This window comes from Pelodiscus sinensis, chromosome 2 (assembly GCF_052426305.1).
Source record: "Pelodiscus sinensis isolate ZL-2025 chromosome 2, ASM5242630v1, whole genome shotgun sequence".
Taxonomy (NCBI): Eukaryota; Metazoa; Chordata; order Testudines; family Trionychidae; genus Pelodiscus; species Pelodiscus sinensis.
In genome coordinates, this window is record NC_143053.1 from 180271348 (window position 1) to 180287690 (window position 16343).

General features: G+C 42.9%; 1 long non-coding RNA gene across 1 annotated transcript in view; it reads right to left on the reverse strand.

Moving 5' to 3' along the window:
- Positions 1–1034: 1034 nt before the first annotated feature.
- The window catches only part of LOC106731514 (uncharacterized), a 113814-nt gene continuing 98505 nt past the window's right edge, over positions 1035–16343 (reverse strand). The window contains exon 3 of the long non-coding RNA XR_001367794.4: positions 1035–1625. This is a non-coding gene — a long non-coding RNA (uncharacterized LOC106731514). The remainder of the gene's footprint in view (positions 1626–16343) is intronic.

Genomic DNA, 16343 nt, shown 5'->3' on the forward strand with positions numbered 1-16343 from the left:
GCCATAATACATTGTGCTGATAGTGTATACAGTAGCACTTCAAACATTATTTAGCTCTCTCACAAACTTATATGTTAGATATATGCTGGAACTGCCTCTTTATTCCCTATGGCAATGTGGTTTCCTGGGGCACAAGGAAAGAGCAGTTCCTGTGCTCAAGAAGTATTGGGACTACAACTGCACACCCTTTCTGCTTGAGGCAGATGGGATGAAGGAGGGATGCTGTTTCTCTTCTCCTGCAGCAGCCAGACACATACTTGCCCTAAATGGTCAGAGTTAACAGTGTTGCCAACCCCAAGGGTTCAGAAGTCATGCATCAGGCTCCTAAAGTCATGAGATTTCTTTTTTTTAACCTCATTTTAAAGAGGAACAATAATTTGCCTCCTGGAGCTTGGGCTTTTACAAGTCACATTTACAAGCTTTTCTCTGCAATCGTATAGTCTCTAGAAACTCAATTTTCTTTCTAAACGAAAGCAGAAGTTCTTATCTTCTCCTTTAATTTTTGGAAGTAGTTGTATTGTTGAACATGTATAGTACCCAAGCACAAATAATTTCCAAAGCACAGACCAGAGCTCTTTGGTAAAGATTTCTTATCTGCCCACTCAGAAGCAGCAGTAGGGATACTTCAAATCCTCCTGCCATTTTAGGAAGCAGTTCCTATAGGCACTGGCATAGGAGCAAGAAAGAGAGATAAGAGACAAAATTTTAGCCTCACAACTTTGAACAGGGAGACTATCAGGAGCCTCCAGAAAGGGGAAGAACCCCTATGACCGTGGATACATCTACACTGAGGAGTTATTTTGAGATACTGGAAGTATTCCAAAATAGATATTCCATATCTTTTGAGCAAGCCCGTTATTTCGCAATATAACGGGTATGCTATTCCGACGTCCCTGTAAACCTCGTTCCATGAGGACTAAGGGATATTTTGGAATAGCATTCTATTTTGAAATTTGGCACTGTCTGCACAGCACCAAATTTTGAAATAAGCTATTTTGAAATTAGCTCGAAATAAGCTAAGCCATTTGTGTTGATCAAATTGTGTGGCTTATTTTGAGATTAGGGTGCAGTGTGGACACACTGCAAAGATTTTTCTAACTTGTGATTCTGAGACATGGTCAGCCTGTGGGATCAGGCCAAAGAGGAGGAAGTGGGAGCAGGGTAGGGACATGGCTGACACATGCCATTCATCCCATGTGCTAAATGATCCATGTAATTAAGGATAGATTCATAATGTATATACACAAAGGGGCTGAATTAAGGTTGTATGATAAATCCTTAAGGCATTTCAGGTACTTGACTTTGCCCTCTAAGTAACACTCTTTTAAAATATTGGTTTTTTTCATATGTTATATATACAAATCCCTTCCCCTCTCGTTTCAAAGGGGACTAGTGATTTTGATTATCTCAAGATGATGGCCAGTTACAAATCATGTGCTGAGGCCCCATTTGTTATGCTGGCCAGGGCAGTCTCATTGTTCCCTTGTGCTTTCCTGTCAGTCTGTTCCATCCATCAGCTGTATCGTTTTATACTTAACTGTTCTGGACAGGGACCATCTTTTGTTCTTTGTTTGTACGGCACCTAGTACAATGGGGTCTTAATCCATGGCTGGGGCTCCCAGACACTACCACAAAACAAACAAATAATAATAAGAGTCAATGGAGATTAAAATTGAAAGCACTTCTTACAAAGTCATGGGTCTGATATCCTTGATACACTTTGGCTAGTCTATGGCACCATGGCCATACAAATCAGCAGTACACTTTATTTTATGTAAAATTAAACTGAGTTTATGGTGCAGTGCAAAGCAGCCAAAGCACAATGGAGGAACGGCCAGATGGTGCAGATATCCATTAGACTGAGACTTGAGGATTAACCAGGATGGGAACAAATTCACAGGTCAGCAGAAAAAAACGCAGAAAGGACAGTGTGGCTTCATTCGACCTTCTGGGAACACTATGCCTTGCTCCGTGAGTGTAGGAATGCTGCTATTTCCCTTGCTACAAAGCCGTGTGATACGTCATGGTTGCCTGTAAGCCAATTACACATGACAGCTTGTACAGTGGGCTGAAAGGCTTTAGTATTAGTGCAAAATAAAAGTAATAATAATGTGGGGCTTACATGATTGCCAATAACAATGGGCCAAACTCTAAAGTTCTTGTTCAGGCTGGATTGTCCCACCTCATGGAGAACCCAAGGAAAGGGACTGGGGGCAAGAAAAATTCTTGGGGCTTCACTTGCTGAGTTTCCTATGAAACTTTATTTCATTTAGTTGTGGGGTGCAGGAGGAGAAGAGTCCCACAGCTCAGGCTTCAGACTGAGCCTGGATGTCTACACAACAATTTTATAGCCCCACAGCCTGAGTCAGCTGATATGGGCTAGCTGGTATTTTATTGCAGTCTAGCCGTATACTTGAGACCAGGGAAGATGGCTCATCAAGGAAGGACTAGCAGTAAATTGCCAAAGCAGGGAACCCCTGAGACACCAGGTGAGTTGGGCTGTGGAAAGCTCATGGGAGGATTTTTGTTTCATTTTGATCTTTAAGTTAATAACCCAGACCCTAAGGAGATCTGAGGTTATTGGGTTTGTAAAAGTCTCTGGCTACGTCTACACTGGCCCCTTTTCCGGAAGGGGCATGTAAATTTCACTAGTCGTCGTAGGGAAATCCGCGGGGGATTTAAATATCCCCCGCGGCATTTAAATAAAAATGTCCGCCGCTTTTTTCCGGCTTTTAAAAAAGCCGGAAAAGAGCGTCTAGACTGGCCCCGATCCTCTGGAAAAAGTGCCCTTTTCCAGAGGCTCTTATTCCTACTTCAAAGGAATTTTTATTTAAATGCCGCGGGGGATATTTAAATCCCCCGCGGATTTCCCTACGGCAACTAGTGAAATTTACATGCCCCTTCCGGAAAAGGGGCCAGTGTAGACGTAGCCTCTTAGTTTATTGAAGATTCATGATGGGAAATGGAGGTGAGGGGTTGCTTGCAAGGCAGTTCAGTGTCCACATACTGTACCAGGTCTGGTGTTCTAGTTAGTCACATGACCCTGTTCTAACTCTGTGATAGCTATTTAGTTAACTAGTAAGTGTGCAGTTAGCCACTGGTAACACGCAGCTCTGATGCATCTCAGAATTGGGGCTAGTGTCTGGTAGTTATTTTATGTGAAAGAAATACTGGTAACAGTATATACACAGCAGCCTGAAATATGTTCCTCTTACTAATTTCTGATCACTAGGCTCCAGGGCAGTTATTGTAGCACTCAGAAGATTCAGAGAAGAATTCAAAAGGTTAATTAAAAAACTAAGACATGAAACTTATGAGAACTGGAGGAATGAGGATGAAGGAGAGACTGACCGTCTTAAAAGGATATTAACTCAAGTATATAGCAATCCCAGTAGCTAACTTCTCCCTAAGTTATTCTTTTCATTTAATCATAGATAAGCATAAATGGGAATAAAGCAAAAAGAAATCCAGGACAGTGTCAAGAAGCACTTTATTACACAAGCTGTAATTGAAGTGTGAAATGACCTGGAAGTCAAAGTCACCAAAGGCAAAAACATTAGTGTAATTAAAAAAAAACACTTAGATACTTTACAAGAAGAAATGATGAATTAATTTTGGCACAAAATGCTAGGTCTCTGTTCACCACAATATGTATTTATGCATGTTATCATCACTTTAGGTTTAACCACTCTAAACTCTACCACAAAATGAAGGGAGGTGGAACCGACTTCTAGACTGCAGCTTGCAATTACATTGAAAATGATAAAATCCACTTACTGGAATCAGAGTCATTCATTTCTCATCCCTAATATACATGATTAGACTGTCTTGCATGACATACCCATACAAAATGTAAAGTGAAATATGAAGCAACTCTTACAGTCTTTCATGGGCTACATGGACCTTAGAAGTGTCCACCATTCTTACTCCTAGTGGAATTCTGCACCTAAAAATTCCTCACACCATTTTTTAAATTTCTCCAAATTTCTGCAAATTTTATTTGTCAAAATAACACTACATACTCATGCCAGTTTTGAGTTTTTTTGGTAAGTTCTTTCAAAATAACAGTCAGCAAGTATGTCTGTAACTATACAGAGACACACAAACATTTCCCTAGTAGTAAAGAGTTACAAAAACCCCTATGATAACTAATGTTCCCTCTAATCTTTTCCATCCATATGTGGATTTTTCCCCATCCATGTGTGGAATATTTTTTTAATGTTCACCAAGGCATCTGTGAATGTACATCACCAGTAGAAACAAAACCTAGCTGTGGGTGCTCTGCTAATAAGCTGGAAGGCATTTGAATTGCTCCTTAGCAGCTGCAGAAGTGCACAGCTTACATGGGACACTGATGACAATCCTGTTCGTATTGTAACTCTGTGCTGAAGTACGTAGCTGAGCTTTATTCCTTATACCCGGCTTGTAAGAATGGGATGTTGCAAGCAGTTTCAGCATGGGCCCTTTCAGACTTCTGGGGGGAGGGGGGAGAAAAAGTGCATGCTCACCAGGATTCTCCTAAATTGAAGCATTGTGGATCATTAATTTTTATTTGTATTGTGGTAGCCCCTAGAATTCCCAGTCAGGGACCTGGCCCCCCATTATATTAGGCATTGAACATATGTCAAAAAAGATTCTCCGTATCAAAGAGTTTACAAACTAAATATAGAATTTATTGATGAACAGCAAGTTAAATACTGAACTATGATTCATACCAAAATGTAAATGCCTCCTTACAATGCATTTCTTCCAGGTATCCTACAGACTTTATTTCCTCCTTGACAGCAGCCTTAACAAAATAAAAATAAATTTTTATTGAAAGAAAATCATTAAACTAAACATACTAAAATTCATTACACACTTTGCAGTGTGTTGCATTCCATTTCCACACCTTCATCAACACATGATCTCTTATTGCCCCCAAAAAGGCCAATTGGCACTTGGACACCAGTGCCACTCACTTCAGGAAGAAAAACTGACAACTCACTTTTAATTTCCCCCGAATGAAAGATGGTAAACATGCCACCATTTCAATATTCTCTAACAGAACACAAATGATTACGCAGTAACGTCTTGGTTTGCAGGAAGGCCATATTAGTTTTTAATAATACCTAGCCTACGGGCCACATCAGATCTATATCTCTATGGCTAACTAATCTAAAGAATGTGATGCAGCTCCGCAATGAAGGGCAATAAAAAGACCTTTAATCCCAAACTGCAGTAAATAGAGCACCGGACTCTCAGGAATCCCAGGCTCTATTCCAAATTCTCCCACAGGACTGCTGGAAGGCCTTGGGCAAGTCACTGCATCTCTGTGCCTCAGTTTCCCCATCTGTAAAATTTGGATAATGATACTAAACTCCTTTGTAAAGAGCTTTGAAATTAATGGATGGAAAGCACAACAGGAGAGCTAGGTATTATTATATTAGCATTGTATTTATGCTTGCCTCTGCAGTCACACCTAGTAAGTAGGCACTGTTTGGTAAACAGCAAATGCTATGGTGAGGTCTGTGATGTGGAATATATGCACAAGGAACTATTCTGAGACCTTATACTTTATGGCTCTGTAAACCTGTCAGATGATAAATATATTTAGTCACTAGCATCTTGGAGTGGATTTGAGCTGATAACATTTTCAATACAATTTCAGGTGAAAGACTTGGTTAAAAATTATTTTGCTAGTTACATAAGGGTTAAGGTTCATGGATCATTCAACAGCAGCAGTCAATGACTGGGGAGAGGGGAATGTTTGCCCACAAAAGCAGTTCCATTGGCCCCACCCTCTTCCCCCTGAAGCTACTGGACTTGATTTTGCAACCCTTACTCTAACAAAAAGTAGCCCTTAACCACATTAGTAATTTTTACTGAAGACTCAGTGATTTCAACTGGCTTACTATCCAGAGTAAGGCATATTTTCATTACTAAGAGTTGTTGGATAAGACCACAGGGAGTTCCATTCGCTGTACCGAGACAATTCATATAAGTAAAAGAGGCAAAATTTGATCCCAAAATGTTGCAAGAGACCTAATAAATCTATTCTTAATATGCTGCTAAAGCAAACATTATAAAATATTTTGCTTTAACTGTCTTTAAAAAAAACATTTTTAGCCAAGATTAAAGAGCACAGACAAGACCAAACTGTGTAAATGGATTTAAAAGTGCCTTATGGGCAAACAACTCTAATTGCTAAAAGGCTAGGAAAGGTCTCCATAGCTTTGTATTTTGTCTGTTTATTTACTTTTCGTGTTAAGAGTTCAAACATTAACTATCAGGGTTAAACAATTTTAATTGCAGGGCTATCTACAGAAGCAGTTTCTCATGAGAAATGTTTCACAGTAGGCACTTGTTAATTGTTCTTTTTTATCTTATCTGACAAAATAAGTTGTCATTGTAAGAGATCAAATAGTTCATTTTTCTCAGGAAAGACTGTAGATTCCAACACAGACTGAAAACCTAATTGTAAACTGGAGATTTGGCAATAGTAAAAGGACCTCTATTATATAAAAGAACCAAATATCACTGGAATATCATAGATTTTAACACACTCTCTCTCTCTCCTCGCCTCCCCCTCTCCCTCCACACTGTGGTTGACACTAGCCAAGAAGTTTATTTATTCCTCTCTTTTACTGATACTTCTCATGAACAGAAGAAAACTTTGCAAAACTAATCAGATCTCTAGCTACTGTATTTTTCCTCTGAACAAGTTGTTCACATGCCAGAATGAATCTGGACTCCAGCATCTGGGAGTGTTTTTAGAGATGTTCATTATTTATATGCCAAGATAATATCTACCACACATGAATGTGCTACTGTTTCCCATGATCAGGCATGTGCCAATTAGCACCAACTGCAAGTATGTTTGTGATGAGGGCTCTATTTTCTTGAAGCTGCTCTGAGACTAATAATTTATTACACATACTATAGGCTTTCAACTGCCCATTGGATGCAAATGAGTTAATTTCATTTCACTAGGGCCTTGAGATTACTTTGAAATGAAGATTTAAAAAAAAATACATTGAAATAAAATTATACTCCAGCAAATACTCTACTAGCATAGTACACACTGCTTAAAATATTGCAGTAGATACTCTAGAATCAGAGAATCTGGAAAAGGGAATTTTCTTTAACCTTTGACCATCAGAATTAGATACAATGCATAGATCAAACTGTGTGTGGAAGTATCATAGGCACCTTTTGTTTGTGGAGATAAGTTTTCAGTTGGCCTTAGGAAAGCAACAGAGAAGAAGACACTATTCTAGCCCTGGCAAAGGAGAAGGTCTGTTTATCTCCTTCTCTCTGAAATTTTATAGGAGCAAAATGATAGCACAGTCAGAGCCAGTGGTCTTTGCCAATAAAATGCATTCCAGTTAGCATGCCTGTGAAATAGTAACTAGGAGATGGCCTATTGGCTGTTGGTTTCAAGAGATGTGATGAACAAAGAACGTGTGCATTTTCCCCTGGAAGACATGCATCCACATTCCTTGTGCACTCAGGATGAGCCAGAATGCAGTGGTCACTGGATTTACCACTCAGCTGCTCTGGTACTACCTTGTGCCTGCATCTGGGGTAGGGATTAGCTCTTAACCAGAGTGATGGCCCCTCCTCCAGTTGCTCACCGCAGTCTGTCTAGACTCAGTTGCTTCCTCTTTGTGGCTTGGCCCTTTCACAAGACTATTCTAGCTTTTCTCCTCCAGGGTATCACAATCTCTTAGGACTAATTGTCCCAGGCAGTCTTCAGCTCTACTGCCCAGACTGCAGCATCCCACTGTCTGGTAAGGGAAAGAAACCTCACCCACTATTTCAAGATCCAGCTCAGGGACCTTATTTCCCAGCAACCAGAGTTCATCCAATATCTCACTTTGTGTTTCCTGGGCTCTTTACCTTCCTGTCTCTATCTTCTAGTCCTCCCCCAGGTTACCACCACTGTCTCCTCTGCTCCCTGCAGTTACTTTGCCCTCATTGTATTTTCAGGTAGGCTCATGGAGTTTATCCTTCTCCCTCATTAACATCCCTCCTCTCTTGGTAATAACTACAAAACTCATCCCTCTATCCTTTGCTCACTCACCGCTTCCTCTCTTTATACCTAGCACGGCTCCTCACTTCAGCTGGGCTTCATCAGCCCTTAGGCCTTATCAGCACCAACTCACCTCCAGGTGCAGCCAGTCACAGGATTAATTAGCCATTTGTACCTCCTCAGGCCCCAGTAGGATAATCACCACAGCAGTGTGCCTGAGCCTTGCCCCTTACTTTCCGTCCCAAACTCTGGTTTGCTTTCACAGAAGTGATTCCAAACCCAATTCACAAGGGAACTAACCTACACCAGGGCTATATCTACACTGGTGCGATCTTATGCCAGAGATATGCAAATGAGGCTAAGTGTGTAATATCACAGAGCCTCATTTGCATATCTAATGAGCTGCCATTTTTGCGGAAGAGGCTCTTGCGCCAGAAGGAGCTGTCTACACTGCCCCTTCTTGTACAAGAAAAACCCTCTTGCACAATGCCACTATGCTGATTATTTTCAGGAATAACAGCATTGCACACTGTTTATTGCCTATGCTGTGTCCCTGACTTTTACTAAAAATATCTATGATAAAATTGTAGCCTTGCTCATAATATAACTTTAGGTGAGTGCCAGTAGCCTACCACTGCATAATCTGTGTGCCCCCATACCATGATAAGCTACTTGAGAGTGGACCCAAACTTCCACATGAAGTCTTATTGAAGGAATTGGCCTGTGAGGACCTCATTGCACGATATGGATGAATACGCATGTTTTAACACTTGGGCAATAGATGATCATATTATTTTTCTCATGCTGTCAGCAGTGCTAAACAATATGTGATTGTGTCTGCAGAGGGGCTGTCCAGATTTAATCAGTTTTGTTCCCTCTTTGTTTACTTCAGAGTGAATTACGATGCTTGACTGAATTTTTGGTGACTTGCATTTTTAAGAGCAGTATTGACAACTCATAAATATTTCCAAGGCTGCATTTCAGCATAGGTATTGTATCATTTTCTCTTGAAGCTATTTACATGGATCTCTCGGGGGAAGGGAGAATTGTTGGTTTGTTTTTACTCCTGGTAACATTTATTTGAACCCACAACCTCTTTAGTTTTTTAATCTAATTCACACTGGGATTGATCTGATCTTACACAAGTTAGAGTTCATCTGATTTAATGTTTTCAGGCACTCAGAGACTGTTTTGTTTAGATGCTTTATTTTTATTTTTTGAATATACATATGACCTAACCATAGTGAGCCAGATTCTCCAGGTCTACGTCTACACTGGCCCCTTCTCCGGAAGAGGCATGCTAATTTCTAACTTTGGAATAGGGAAATCCGTGGGGGATATTTAAATATCCCCCGTGGGATTTAAATAAACATGGCCGCCGCTTTTTTTCCGGCTTGGGGAAAAGCCGGAAAAGAGCGTCCAGACTGGCGCGATCCTCCGGAATAAAGCCCTTTTCCAGAGGATCTCTTATTGAGCAGCGGCCATGTTTATTTAAATCCCGCAGGGGATATTTAAATCCCCCGCGGATTTCCCTATTCCAAAGTTAGAAATTAGCATGCCTCTTCCGGAGAAGGGGCCAGTGTAGACGTAGCCCAGGAGTGCAAATTAGCATAGCTCTATTTTGGTCCACAGAGCAATATTGATTTTTATCACTTAAAGATGTGATTTGTTTTCAGAGATTTAGATTTGTTTTACCTTAACTCTTTATTTCCTGTTTTTCAGATGTTTAAGCTGAGATGCATTTGACATTCTGGCAAAGTGTGAGGTTGAACAGTGAATAATAATAAATAATATGTAGCTCAGAATAAAACTCCAGATTTTATCTGCATGTTTACATAGATGATCTAATTTCAGGTGTTTTAGTAGCTACAGGAACAAGGAATATAGTGCAGTCTGAATTAAGCAATAAGAAGTGGTGTTAAGAGATAGCACAGGCTACCAGTTATGCCATTCCAGGTCAATAATGTCCTAAGTGCACAAGTTGCTTTTTTAATTTTTATTTACATTTCATAATTTGAATCTCAATAAGATTATACGCAGGCAATGAATTTCTAGGGGATATTCTTCTTCTTGGGTGGTTAGCTGCTTGGCTTTCAGCCTTACACCACAGACTAAAGTGGGCTATGAACTGTAAAATTGCTATAAAATCCATATAGTTGCATCTACAAACCTTTAGAGTAAATGTGAAGGATTATGAATACGGAAGCTTACGTATGTAAACCTGTGGTTTAGCAGATCTAGATATATGGGGACCAGATTTTCAGGTGGTATAGCTCCACTGACTTTGGATCAAAGCTAATTTAAACCACCTGAGGATCTGGCCAACACATTAGTTTCTATGAGGGCTTGTTTATAACTGCCACAGGGATGAATATCCCTATGTGTCAGGTTTGCAATATCTAGACTCCATGGAATCACAAGGTTCAAATCCTCCCAGCGTTAGTAAGCTCTCTTATCCTTAGGGGCCGATAAACTGAATTATCATATACTTCATGCTTCTGGGCATGTCTCTTTTTTTGAGAGTGTGAGACATTAAAAATGAAAAGTCTATCTCTTTAATATAGATATTAGAAGTTCTACATTGCATGGTTGGTAAGAGTAGAGGTTCTCTGCCTCAATGTCCTTGTCCATGCTAAGTCTCAGAGGCGCAGCCATGTTAGTCTGTATCTGCAAAAACAATGAGGGTGGCACCCTCGACTTATTAGGGCATATGCTTTCGTGGGTAAAACCTACTTCATCAGATGAAGTGGAGTGGAAGTTACAGAAGGAGGGGTGTATATAAGGAGGAACTTGCTTGTGATAATGAGGCTAGTCAAGTGGAAGTGGGTCATTCACAGCATTTGGTGTAGAGATGTAAATATTCAGAGAGGGGAAATTGCCTTTTGGAATGTGTTAACCATTTGAGTTCCTTATTCAGTCCTAAGTTGATAGTGTTGAATTTATAAATGAATTCTAGTTTTGCTATCTCTCTTTGTAACCAGTTTTTTAAAATTCTTTTTAGAAGCATGGCTACTTTCAAATCCATTACTGAATGTTCAGTTATGTGTTTCCCTGGCGTCCTATAATGCCATGGCGCCCACCCGGGCATTTATGTGTGCCCGCGGAATGATCTGGACCGGCTCCGCCCACGGGCACATGGCACATGCGCAGTGCCGGCCCCGAGCCATGGCGCATGGGAAGCCCCTAATCCAGGCGTGCAGCACATGCGTGGCCCCAACCCCAGGAGTGCAGCGCATTAGCGACCCCGCTCCCGGATGCCCAGCGTGTGAGCAGCTCCGCCCCCAGGCGCCCGGCAGCCCCCGAAAGGTTGGGGACCACTGCCCTACAGGTTTATGAAGCAAAGAGGTGGCTACATTTGCTACTGTATATATTATGTGAAGAATTTGGGGACGAAAGATAAAAACGGCCATACTGGGTCAGACCACAGGTCCACCTAGCCCAGTATCTTGACTTCTGACCCAATGCCAGATGCACCAGAGGGAGTGAACAGAACAGGGAATCATCAAGTGATCCCTCTCCTGTCACCCATTTCCAGCCTCAGACAAACCAGAGGCTACGGACACCATTCCTACCCATACTGGCTAATAGCCACTGGTGGACCTAACCTCCATGAATTTATCTATTTCTTTTTTTTGAACCCTGTTAAAGTCCTGGTCTTCACATCATGCTCTGGCAAGAATTCCACAGGTTGACTATGCACTGCCTGAAGAAATATTCCCTTTTGTTATAAACCTGCTACCTATTAATTACATTTGGTGACCATAGTACTTATGTTAAGGGAACAAATAAATAACTTTTCCTTGTTAACTTTTTCCATACTAATCATAATTTTAGAGCCCTCTATCTTACCCTCCCTTGGTCTCCTCTTTTCTAAGTCTCCTCTTTAAAAAGTCCCAGTCTTTTTAATCTCTCTTCATATAGGACCCATTCCAAACCACTAATCATTTTGTTGCCCTTCTCTGAACTGTTTCCAATGCCAATATATCTTTTTTTAGATGAGGCAACCACATCTGTACGCAGTATTCAAGTTGTGGGCATACCATAGATTTATATAGAGGCAATAAAATATTCTCTGTCTTATTCTCTATCCAATTTTTAATGATTCCTAACATTCTGTTTGCTTTTTTGACTACTGCTGCACATTGAGTCGATGTTTTTAGAGAACTATCTACAGTGATGCCAAGATCTTTATTTTGAGTGGTTATTGCTAAATTAGTCCCCATCATTTTGTATGTATAGTTGGGATTATTTTTTCCAATGTTCATTACTTACATTTATCTCTCTATAATATTAAAAAAAACACCTTTTCCTGCAGGATGACAGTGATATCATCATGTCACTCTGTGTCCCACCTAACTTCTCCCTCTTTCGCTCCCCCCTCCCATTACCCCAGTGCTCGACTGCCGTACCAAGGCCTCCCTCCTCCCGGTGGCCGAGGGAGAGCACGGGGCCTGGAGGGGCTTCAGAATAGCCCCTGCCCCTCGTGGCTGGGGGAAGAGCTGGGCGTGACCTTACTCTGGCTCCCACTCACTGGTGGCCAGGAAGGGGCTGGGAGAAAGGGGCAGAGTGGGGCAAGAGCCAGGGCAGCCTTGGAGTCGGGGACAGGGACAAAGAGCAGGGGCCTGGGCGGCCTTTGACCCTCCCTGGCTGTGGGGGGTGGGGAAGAGTCTCTGTCTAACCTCTCCCAGCAGACAGGAAGAGAGCTAGGCCAGCCATGGCCTTGGCCAAACCCCCTGGCAACTGAGGAAAGAGAGAGGTGATCCAGCTGCGGCCTTGCCCCTCCCCCCTTCCCGATGATGAAAGAACCAAGGACAGGGAAAGGGATGGAGGAGGGCGGGGGGAGAGCCAGGGTGGCTTCGGGGCAGGGAGAAAGACTGTGGGCCAGGGTGGCCTCGGACCCTCCCTGGAAGTGGGGAAAGGGAGGGAAGAGACTTGACCCAACCCAATCTCCCAGTGGCCAGAGGGAGAGAGCCGGGCCAGCTGCGGCCTCGCACTGGCACCTCTCCTCAGTGGCTGGGGGAGAAAGAGCCAGGCCCGGGGAGGGGAAAAGGGTGGGGGCAAGAGGCGGGGCGCTCTCGGGGCCAGGGGAAGGGGGAAGAGCGGGGGCTAGAGTGGCCTCTGACTCTCCCTAGTGGTGTGTGGGAGGAAAGAGCCTTGTCCCGACCCAACCCCCCAGTGTCCAGAGGGAGAGACGGCCCAGCTGCAGCCTTAGCCTGGCCCAACCCCTGGTGGCCGGGAGCTGGGGGAGAGCCAGGGCTGACCTGTCCTCAGGGGGGATGGCAGCTGGGGGGAGAAAGCTGGGGCAGATCAGCCTGGCCCTCTCTGGCGGCTTGGGGGATAACCGGGGCTGCCTACCCCCAGAAAGGAGGGTAGGCGAGTGAAGCAAGCAGGGGGAGCAGCCCCTTAGTCAACATTAAAATTAATTTGCCATTTTGTTGCCCAAACACTTAGTTCTGAGAGAGCTTTCTGAAGCTCTTCACAATCTGTTTCGGTCTTCACTATCTTGAACAATTCAGTATCATTCCTCCAGATCATTTATAAATAGGTTGAATAGGATTGGTCCCAGTATGGACCCTGGAAATGATGTTATGACAGTGCAAAATGTTATTATCAATGGGAGCTTTGGACATGGAACTAACAGAAAATAGACTCCAAGTATTTGCTTTGTGTATATTTAGATTTTCCAGTGTACAATTCTGGATTAATGTAAAAACTTGCATTTCACCATTTGATATCTGAGTCTCCTTTCTGACATTATTAATTCTTCCATTGATGGATGTGTGCTATCCTGACTTTATCATGATAATATTGTTCTAGCTCATTCCATAGTGGTATCTGTTTAAGCAGGTTCCACTGGCAGATAAGGAACAGCAATGTGATGTATGCATTGTCGCTTAAAACAAGGACAACTATTGGCATCAAGGTGACTTTCTATTTGACTGTAGATCCTACAGTGAAGAGACCTGTAGCTGTGAGCGGGGGTGTTATGATTTACCATAAACCATTAACAAAATATTTACTTTCCAATCTAGGTGACTTTTATTTCTGATTAAAGGAAACAACAAAGAAAGAACAATGACAACGTTTCCATGATTGAGTCACTGTGTTTTCTTTATAACATTCTGCATCTGAGCTGACACATAAAATGGCAGTAGCCCATGCAACAGGCAGGAATACTTCTCTCATTCTCATTTATTCCAGCATGCACGCTGGTATCTCAGGGTCTAAATCAGGGGCGGGGAACCTTTTTTTGGGTTGGGGGCTGCTGACACAAAAAAAATCAGTCAGGAGCCGCACACAAGTGAGAAGCACAAAACAAAAACAAAAAAATCCTCCACTGACATGGCTCCTGACTAAGAAGAAGAAAGACACTGCCCACATTCCCCTCGCACACCAGAGCGTACGGGGGCCCAACCTAATAGATTTTGTGTGCTCCAGCTCCACAGTGGGGCAGTGGGGGGGCTGGAGCACCAGCACAGGCTCCCCAATGATGGGAGGGGCCTTGAGCTTCAGCGATTGGATCTAGGTGTGCTGGGGGCCACATCCAGCCCCCAAGCCTGAGGTTCCTCTCCCTTGGTCTAAACCCTTGTAAGAGCTGGATTCTCAAGTGGTTTCCATTCCAAATATAACAAGGTTCAATCCTTCTTATTTCCAAGAACGGACAAGATCAGATCAGTGTGGCTTGGTTAAAGATCCAGTACACAGAAAAGTGAATAATACATTATACAGGTACATACCTAGATACATTACAGCTGACACTGCAGGAGATGCAGAATCATACTAACTATAAGAGTAAGGCACCTAACCTGTGTAGGCACTTTTGAAAATTGCACTAAGCTCCTATCTTCGCTTTAGACTCCTAAATCATTTTGCAAAACTGGCTTTTAGGGAAAAACGTTTTCATGTGGCCTCTGATCTGTGCCTCTTTAATTTCTGTGTGCTGAATTTGAATTTTCAAAGGTTCTGAGCACCCACAACTACAGGTGAAATATAAAATGGGAAATGTCATCCAGCATGATCAACTAAGCATCACAAACAAAACACAGGGTCTTCAGATAGCAGTTCCCTACGTACAGAATGTTCTTTCAGATGAATAGGCCAGCTGGCCCCTCTGGCTACACATGGTAGGCATTAACCAACCAGGAAAGTAGACCAAAACCACGTGACCATCCCAGATACCCATCTTGATATTTCAAGCTGTCCTGTGAAACACTGCTCAAATTTCAGTGCGTCTTCTGGGCCCAATCCTGCAGCAGAGGAGTGCCTCTTGAAAGGGGTCCAGTGCCCTCGATGCTTCTTCAAATGCACTTTGCCTTGCAGCATCGGGACCACAGATGTAAATTCTTTACATGCCAGGTGCTATGAGTGTTAAATGTTATTGTAGGGTGCCACAGCTTAGTCTCTTTGTTCTGTTCTGCCCAGTGCTATTAACACAGACAGCATCTATATTAAAAAACTGAGAACTGACTGGCTGCTGTGTTGTTTAATTCCCCTGTGGCCCTTTCAGAGGTGTTGACTCTGAGTTTATTGCTTTACTTTAACCCCCTCTGATTTTCAGCCAAGGCACTGATTGCTACTTCCTCTCCATTGTGATTTCCCTCTCCTGTAGTGACAGTCTCAATAGTGTTACAGCAGTGAAACACAGCCGCCTGAGAAAGGTCAGAGTCTTCCTCTTGACTACAGTGGCATCCTATACAGAAGATCTAACCCAATCCACTGTTCCTCTATTGGTTTCAGAGGGAGCAAGGTGCTCAGCACCTCCCAGGGCCCAGCACGTAATGAAGAGGGTTAATAGCAGAGGTGGCTCTACTATAACAATGGTCACCAACCAGTAGATTGGGATCTACTGGTAGATTTTGGAGTCTCTGATAGGTGAGCCAGGCTGGTTTGGCCAGGAAGCTAGGCAGCACTGGCACTTCAGTTGCCCCTCCACCCACCGTCATGCTGCTCCTGCTTGATGTGCAGGGTGTGGGAGGGATAAGAGGGGACGCTGATGTCAGGGTGTCCCTCCTCCCCCCACTTCTGTACCCTATCTCCACACAGAGAAGGGGATGGCAGGAGCTTGGCAATGCAAATCTGTCACTCTCACACACTGTGTGTGTCTGTCATTCTCACAAACGCACATTGTCCTTCACTCTCATCTCCCAACCCAACGCATACATGGGGGTATGTTTGCATTGCTTGCAAAGTGGGTTATTTTGGGGTTTTGATTGGTCTGTGCATTTCATAATTTTCATTTCTCTCTCACACTTAAATTTAATTCTTTGAGTAGTGAGTTCTAAAATGCCTAACCTGTCGTGGCTGGAGTAATTATCCCTGTGGTAATTGC